An 8,758-nucleotide genomic window follows, 5' to 3' on the forward strand; every position below is an offset into this window, starting at 1 on the left:
ACTGGCTGATTTTGGCTGATATTCCACCCATGTGTATGGGAATTAAGAGACCCAGGGATTGTGGGATATGTAAGATGAAATATATTCGATATTTGTTTTTGAGTTCAATAGCACTTTACATTTTTAAAATGCGTACTGAAGGTATAGACAACTTGCTCAGTTCATCCAGTCACTGGCGTACTATTTCACTAGCTTTTATCAGTAATCTGATGATCTTAAAAAGGATTTTGCTTACCTTTTGCATACACCCACAGTAGTGTCCTTGCTGTTCCTTGCTTGTAGAAAACCTAATTTGAAAAAAAAAAACGTAATAATATTATTAATAATAATGATAAAAATGTGGGGAGTGAAGTTTTAACAAACTTAGTTGCCTAAGTTTGCCATTTAGTGTTGAATATGACCTGGTTAGACACACTGGGTTATAACCCTGTTACCTATGTTTTCTTTTAAATGCATTTACTGCTTTAATAAGCAATAAATTAATTTAATTCCGCACTGTATGCGGAAGCTCTTTTGTGCCGTCTTCCTTGCTTGCTGAGTCATTCATTGATCACAAAGGGTCTGCGGATACAAGTTACAATTAGACAGAGTTCCTACCTACACTCTGCACACTAGGATGTAACGTTTCTGAGATTCCTCAGACAGTGATACTGCCTAGCTGTGTGAGGTCCTGTAAATGAAGTATATTACAGCGCTCTGTGGGGGATCAAGGTATAAACAGGGCTCTTTTGTGAATACATTATTCTGCAAATAAAGTAATGGAGCAATCATTCCCTTTACCTTTTATCTTTGTGAAAAGCATGACCTGAATAAAAGGTCACCTAGTTTTTCAGTTTAGGATAGAGTAGGGAAAGGATAAAACCCCTGTCGGGTTATTTTGTGCTCCCCCATTGGATAATTAACCCTCAGCTCTTGTTCTGTTGGTAACATATACATTTTGGATCTCTCTTTACTTTCCATCTTGTTGAAAATATTCACCACAGATAACAGGATGGGTCTCTTTAGAGCCGGTTCACACTATTACGACTTGCCAGGCAACTTGGTCAGCCTGGCAAGTCGCGCACCGTCGGGTCCATTGAGTAGTACAGGACCGGATCTAATAGGAGCGACACAAGTCGCTCCGACTTAGAAAAAGGGTCCTGTACTACTTCGGGGCGACCTGGAGGCGACTTGCATAGACATTCATTATATGAAGTCCGTGCAAGTTGCGCCGAAGTCGCGGTGCACCCGACTTCACAGGTCGCCCCCGAAGTCGGAGCGACCTAATGTGAAGGTGAGGAAGGTGTGGTAGGCCTTTACATTTGAGAAAACAAGATTCCAAGAAGTGTCGATTGTCAGAATAGCAGAACTAATATCTCTACTTATGGTATAACTAAAGGCAAAATAGTTTTCAGGTTTTGGATAGAATGGAGAGGAATTAGAACCCCCATCAGTTTTTATTGCTGTCTGTGCCCCCTTTAGAGGGATTCACCATTTCTTATTTGTGCTGTTTACCATTATCACTGAAAGTGAAAGTAAAAAAAAAAAAATCCCAAATTTGAAAATCTTTCAATGGTGACACTAGTTCTGGTGACCCTGGTGACAACCAGTATTTTCCTTACTTTGAGCCCCCCCCCCTTTGTGTAGTGGTTATTGTACAGGAAGTGAAGATAAATCTCCCCAATGGGACACAGATGGCAAAAACAAACCTGGCAGGGGTATAACTGAAAGCCAAAAAGGTTTTGCCTTTAGTTTCACTTCAAAGTGACCCTGTCATTAAAGAGGAGCTCCAGTAATTTTTGTGTTTATTAAAAGCTCAAAAGCTGTAAATGCTGACTTTTAATAAACACACTTATCCAATGTGCTCACCCGAGCCATCCTTTCCCTCCTTCTTCTGTCCCTGGCATCTCAACTCTGGGCCCCCGGCTGTGACAGCTTGCGGCTTCACAGCTGGGTGGTCACTGCGCATGTGTAAGCTGTGCATTGTGAATGGTCCCACAGTCTTCTTAGATCTGTGATGTGTCCCAGGTTACTGTGGGGAGGGGGGGGGGGGACTTTAGCTTGGATCATCTAGATCAGTGGTTCTTAACCTGGGTTTGATCGAACCCCAGGGGTTCGGTGGGTCAGTCTCGAGGGTTCGGCACACCCTCCGCTAGTACCACTTTGCTGTCAGGGACTATTTCTCCAGTTTCGGGCATGTCCTTCTGCTCCCACTCCGCGCCGTCATCATGGTAATACATAACATCCAGTGGGGGGTGCAGGCCGCACCGGATGCAACATCTGGGGGTGGGCGCATCCGCTCCGCAGTGTCATGTCACTCACTCTGTCATGATAGGCTGGCCGCCGCAGCCTGCTGAATCTGCTCGCACTCACAGCTCTCTCTGCCCCTGGCTCACTCTCACTGCTGGCTGTGCAGCTCGGCTCCCAGCCGAATCCGATCCAGCCGGAGCCGGCGTCGCCCACTGTGGAGTGCTGGGGGGGGGGGGTGACAGGCCAGGCGTGCGGTCCGGAGAGGGACTGTCTGGGGCAGGGACTAACCCGTGCAGCGGCTGCCCGCCAGGCCAGGCAGCCGCAGCAGCAGAAGAAGCCGGCAGGTGAGAGGCCAGAGAGCCAGTGGTGACAGTGGTGCTGCAGCCTGCAGGAGGAAAACCTAGCCTGTGATCGGGAGTCGGAACACAGGTGAAAAAAAGGTAGGACAGGAGTAGTACTGGCTGTACTAGTCTAGTGACTGACTGACTGTGTGAGAACACTGAGAAGACTATGTAAAGGGGATCCTGGCCTGCTGTAAGGGGGGAGATCTAAATGGGGGACGGGACCTCACCTCACCCTGGCCTGCTGTAAGAGGGGTTCTATATGGGGGACACCAGAGTGACCTAACCTCACCCTGGCCTGCTGTAAGGGTCAATCTCCCCTGTGTCAGCCAGCAGCAGCGGCGGCAACAGAGGACAGGAAGGACCGCAGACAACAGCTGCACCATGGGAGCCTAGGAGTAACATCATCACTCCATACTTTCACTTTCCATACTTTCTCAGCCATTGTCGGGTAATTTCTTCATTTCCCCTGCAGCCACTGCTGGCTGACACTGAAGATCTTGTGACCGGCATGGGGCTTTCTGAAAATAGGTATTGGAAAGTATATATATATATATATATATCTTTTTTTACACAGGTTAGGTATTATTAATATTTAATAAAATGTCTATGCTTCCACTCACCATTTGTTTTCTTCTTTTGTTTGTACCTGCCCAATTCATTCATTCTTGCCTAAGTGAGAATGTTTGTGCCTCCTCTTTCAGCATCCTTGGATACTCATGTCACATATCCCAGGAGGCTACAAACCTTGTATGATTTGTCACTGAGAAGAAATCATGAGAAGAGACAGCAGATATGTGTCAGGGGGCCAGCTGAAAAAATGTAGAAGAAACAGCAATCTCCAATGACAACAAAATGGTGTCCTGGAACAAGAAGTGTACTATGAGAATTGCAGCTGGGAAGAGGAGAACACTGGATAGCTTAGCCTTCGTGTGTATTATTATTTTACATACTATAAAGGGGGTATTTATCATAAAACGTCAGGATTTTTATTTTTGGCACAGCAGAGTGAAGGTCTACTTGTCACTAAATGCTTATTTTAAAATTAACATTTTAAAGTAGTTGTAAACCTCAGCCATCAAATATGAACAAAGCATATCCCTCTATAGTGTGTATAGATCAATTTAAAGCACTGAATGTCATTTCTGTCTGCTATTAGCATGAATCACTTCTGACAAATTTTCCTGACACCAAAAGAATAATGGTGATCGGTCACCATTTACATATGCGTGCGGGACTTACGTATGCGTCTGTATTTACTTACGGGTACAGGAGGACAGGGGAGCTTTAAATAGTTTTATTTTACACTGTTCCTTTATGTTGTTATTAACTTTATTGCTATCAGAAGGGATTAACAACATCTCTTGTGATAGCATGGCCTGTGACAGGCCCTCTTTATGGAGAGATCTGGGGTCTTTTAGACCTAGGATTGCCACCTCATCCCTTTAAAACTGAACACATATTAATTACACAGGTTCTGTGGCTGATTAAGGTGGTAAATAAATTCACTTGGTGGCTTATCTGCAATCAATTAGCCCCAGAACCTGTGTAAATAATATGTGTTCAGTTTTAAACAGATGAGGTGGCAACCCTATTTAGACCTCAGATCTCTCCTCTGGATTTCAAAGCAACTGATCTCACAGAGAGGGAGGAATGTCAATTCCTCCCTCTCTGTTCAGTGCACAGGATTGGAGCGGTCCCAGGCTTTCCGATCGAATAGAAGAACCTGGGATAGGCAGTGGGGTGGGCAGGCACATCCTGGTAATACCACTCAAAGTCCAGCATATTATCTGATGTTCTACAGCCGGGAAGAGGTTAAAGTGATTGTAAAGGTAGAAGTTTTTTAAATGAATGCATTCTATGCATTAAGATAAAAAACCCTCTGTGTTCATCAGCTCCCCCAGGCCCCTCCTAATACTTACCTGAGTCTATCTCTATCCAGGGATGTTGCAGGAGAGACTCCACTGGCCGGGACTCTCCCAACTGATTGGCTGAGACAGCATCGGAGTGCCATTGGCTCCTGGCTGCTGTCAGTCAGTCAATCCTGACTGGCTGCTATCAATCAGTCAATGAGGAAAGAGGGGGGCGGGTCGCATTCCATGTCTGAATGGACACACAGAGCTGCAGCTCGGCTTGGGTGCCCCCACAGCAAGCTGCCTGGTGTGGGGGCACTCCGCAGGGGGAGGGGCCAGAAGGGCCAAAGAGGGACCTGAGAAGAGGAGGATCCTGGCTGCTCTGTGCAAAATCAACTGCACAGAGGAGGTAACTGTAACATGTTTTTTGTTTTTTTAAAAAGGAAAAAACAAGACTTTAGTATCACCTTAACCACTTAAGCCCCGGAAGATTTTACCCCCTTCCTGACCAGGGCCTATTTTGTGATTCGGTACTGCGTGACTTTAACGGACAATTGCACGGTCGTGCGACGCTGTACCCAAACCAATTTGACGTCCTTTTTTTTCCACAAACAGAGCTTTCTTTTGGTGGTATTTGATCACCTGTGTGATTTTTACTTTTTGTGCTATAAACAAAAAAAGAGCGTCAATTTTGCAAAATTAACAATATTTTTCACATTATTTTTATATGAAATTCCCCCAAAAAAAATGTAAAAATCAAAATTTTTTAACATTTTAGGCCAATTTGTTTTCTGCTACCTATGTTTGGTAAAAAAAAAAAAATCGCAAAAAGCATATTTAGATTGGTTTGCGCAAAAGTTATTGCGTTTACTAACTAAGGGAAAGATTTTTGTCATTATTGTTGTTTTTTTTTAACGCGTAATGGCGGCTATCTGCGATTTTTTTTGCGGTACTGCGACATTGGGGCGGACAGATCGGACCCTTGACTGACATTTTTGACACTTTTGGGGGTACCAGTGACATTACTGCAGTAATCAGTGCTATACATATGCACTGTTACTGTAAAATGACACTGGCAGTGAAGGGGTTAACTTTTTTTTGAGAGGGAGGGGTTGTGTGTGTCCCTAGGGGTGTGATTGTAACTGTGATTGGCTGTGGCTTGAGGTGTATGAACAGTGATCAACGGTCCTATATAGTAGAAGCGTATGATCATTGTTTCTACACAGGGGAGAATGACAGGCGGCTTGTTTACATCAGCCGCCTGCCTTTCTCCCGCTCTAACGGACGATTGCGAGTGACCGGCGGACATCGGGTCCGCCGGTCACATGCGTGGGGGGGGGGGGGGTCCGTGACCGTGCGGGAAGTCCCAGAACTAGTATCCCCTCTGGAAATGTCCCCCTCTATTTCTATTCCTGGTGACAACCCAAAAATGTGGAACTTACTTTCACTCTCAGTGTAACTGTAAGCAGGACACATAGAGAAAACCCCTAATGTGGACAGTCTACAATAAAACCCTGAAAATCGTTGAAACTCTGCTCCACACTATCCAAAAATGTAATAAAATTGCCCTTAGTTGTACTCAATTTCTTTCTGCTCCATTACAGGGACCTAATGAGAGTTATGAAGTGCCTGCTGTCATTCTGGCTGTCCAGAGTAAATGAGGACCGCAGTGTGTAACGATGACATGTTTAGTAGTCACTATTCCAAATAAACAGAACACTATTCTCCAGATTACAATGTCAAACTACATCCCTGCCTTTTATCCCAAACACTCACCGTGGTGCAGCAGAGAAATGTGTCCGCCTAGAAACTAGCAGAGCACAGAGAGTTCCGTGCACACTCACTGCTCTCAGGGAGGAGGGGGTGAGGAGAGGGCAGGAATCCTCACACTGTGCTGTCACTGGCATATTTCAACTCAGGAATGGTATATAGGAGCATGTTCTGGATGTCGTTCTATTCAGTATCTTTTGTTTAATGTGACAGGCATTTCTTTCTGTTGCTTTTATATTGTTCCCCACATGTACATACTGATCAGTTAGGTTACAGGGGTTGGCTCAAACTACAGCACTGGTGGGGGTGCTGCTTACAATGCTTTGAAACCAGCTGCAATGGGGCTGAATGTATAGGAAAGTCAGTTTTTCCAGGGACGGCTGTCTTCTGGACTGGAAGATTTTACCCCTTAACCACTTCTGGACCGGAAGATTTTCCTGCTTAATGACCAGGCCCTATTTTGCGATTTGGCACTGCGTTACTTTAACGGACAATTGCATGGTCGTGCGACGATGTACCCAAATAAAATTGACATCCTTTTTTTCCCCACAAATAGAGCTTTCTTTTGGTGGTATTTGATCACCTATGCGATTTTTCAAAAATAACATTTTTCACATTCTGCTATATGACATTCCCCCCCAAAAAAGGCCAATTTGTTTTCTGCTACATATTTTTGGTATAAAAAAAAAAAAAATTGCAATAAGCGTATTTTGATTGATTTGCACAAAAGTTATTGCATCTACTAACTACGAGAAAGATTTATGTCATTTTTATTGTTTTTTTTTTTTTTTACTAGTAATGGCGGCGATCTGCGATTTTTTGCGGGACAGATTGGACCCCTAACTGACATTTATGACACTTTTGGGAGTACCAGTGACGTTACTACAGTGATCAGTGCTAAAGTATGCACTGTTACTGTAATAATGATACTGGCAGGGAAGGGGTTAATACTGTTGGTGATCAAGGGGTTAAATATGACTCTAGGGGAGTGATTCTAACTGTGGGAGGGGGGTTGGGATTTTAAAAAGATCACAGAGAAATGCGATCCTAAATAGCAGGATAACATAGTCCCTGTGATCATTGCAGACAGGACGGACGGACGGTGTTCCGTGAGAATTACCTACCCCGTGAGAAAAACCTACCCTCGTCACTTCCTACCAGGAACAGCTGAGCAGCGCAGCAGTGCGCATGCTCACAGCCCCGGGTACGTAATGGAACAGCTGAGGAGCTGACTAGTGCGCATGCGCACTAGTATGAAATGATCACGGTGTTCCGTGAAAAAAACCTACCCACGCGGCGGTTACATTAAAACAGCTGGGCTGCAATACGAGTCATCTCCGCTCCTGTCCCGGTCACTTCCCTGATCTTGGCTAGTAAATATAAAAGCGGCTCTCGGCTCCGTGATTTATCTTTTCATACACCCGCCGCCGCTTTTATATTTACTAGCCGAGATCAGGGAAGTGACAGGGATAGGAGCGGAGGGTGACCCATATTGCAGCACAGCTGTTTTAATGTAACCGCCGCATTACACACACTGCCGTGCACCGGAAGTGACGAGGGTAGGTTTTTCTCACGGGGTAGGTAATTCTCACGGAACAACGGCTGTGTTTACATCAGCCGTCCGTCCTTTTCTCTCAGCGGGGAGAGATCGAGAGAGTGTCAGGCGGCAATCGTAGCCGCCTGACACACGTGCCGGCTTCCCCGGTGACGATCGGGGGCGTGCGCTCGCCCCCTAGCTCGTCCTAGGCAAATGACGTACCAATACGTGGTTTTGCCTGGGAGAGCCACTTTAACAGCATATATATATATATACAGTATACGGTCAGCAACTGGTTAATGACCAAGCTAGTTTTTGTGATCCGGCACTGCATTAATTTAATGGACAATTGCGCGGTCGTGCGACGCTGTACCCAAAAAAAATTGATGTCCTTTTTTTCCCACAAATAGAGCTTTCTTTTGGTAGTATTAGATCACCTCTGTGATTTTTTTAATCTTTGCGCTATAAACGAAAAAAGAACAACAATTCTGGAAAAAAAAAAAAAGTTTTTAACTTTCTGCTATATAACATATTTTCGGTTAAAAAAATCCCAATAAGCGTATTTTGATTGGTTTGCGCAAAAGTTATCGCGTCTACTAACTACGGGAAAGATTTATATCATTTTTGTTTATTTATTTTTTTTACTAGTAATTGCGCGATCAGCGATTTTTAGCGGGAATGTGACCTTGCGGCAGACAGTCTGGACACCTAACTGACATTTTTGACACTTTTGGGAGGACCAGTGTCATTACTACAGTAATCAGTGCTAAAAATATGCACTGTTGTAATGACAATGGCAGAGAAGGGGTTAACCGAGGGGAGCTCAAAGGGTTAAATGTATGCCTAGGGGGTGTTTTCTAACTGTGGGGGAGATGGACTTACAGAATCAACACAGGGGCCTGTGTTCCTAAATAGGAGAAACACAGGAGCTCTGTATTGATTGCTGAGATAACAGTGGTCTGCCATAAATATAACAGCAGTCCGCCGTTCTCCCTCCACGGGGAGCGATCACGGGTGCCCGGCAGCGA

The sequence above is a fragment of the Pelophylax lessonae genome (assembly GCF_965119305.1).
Source record: "Pelophylax lessonae genome assembly, chromosome: 3".
Classification (NCBI taxonomy): Eukaryota; Metazoa; Chordata; class Amphibia; order Anura; family Ranidae; genus Pelophylax; species Pelophylax lessonae.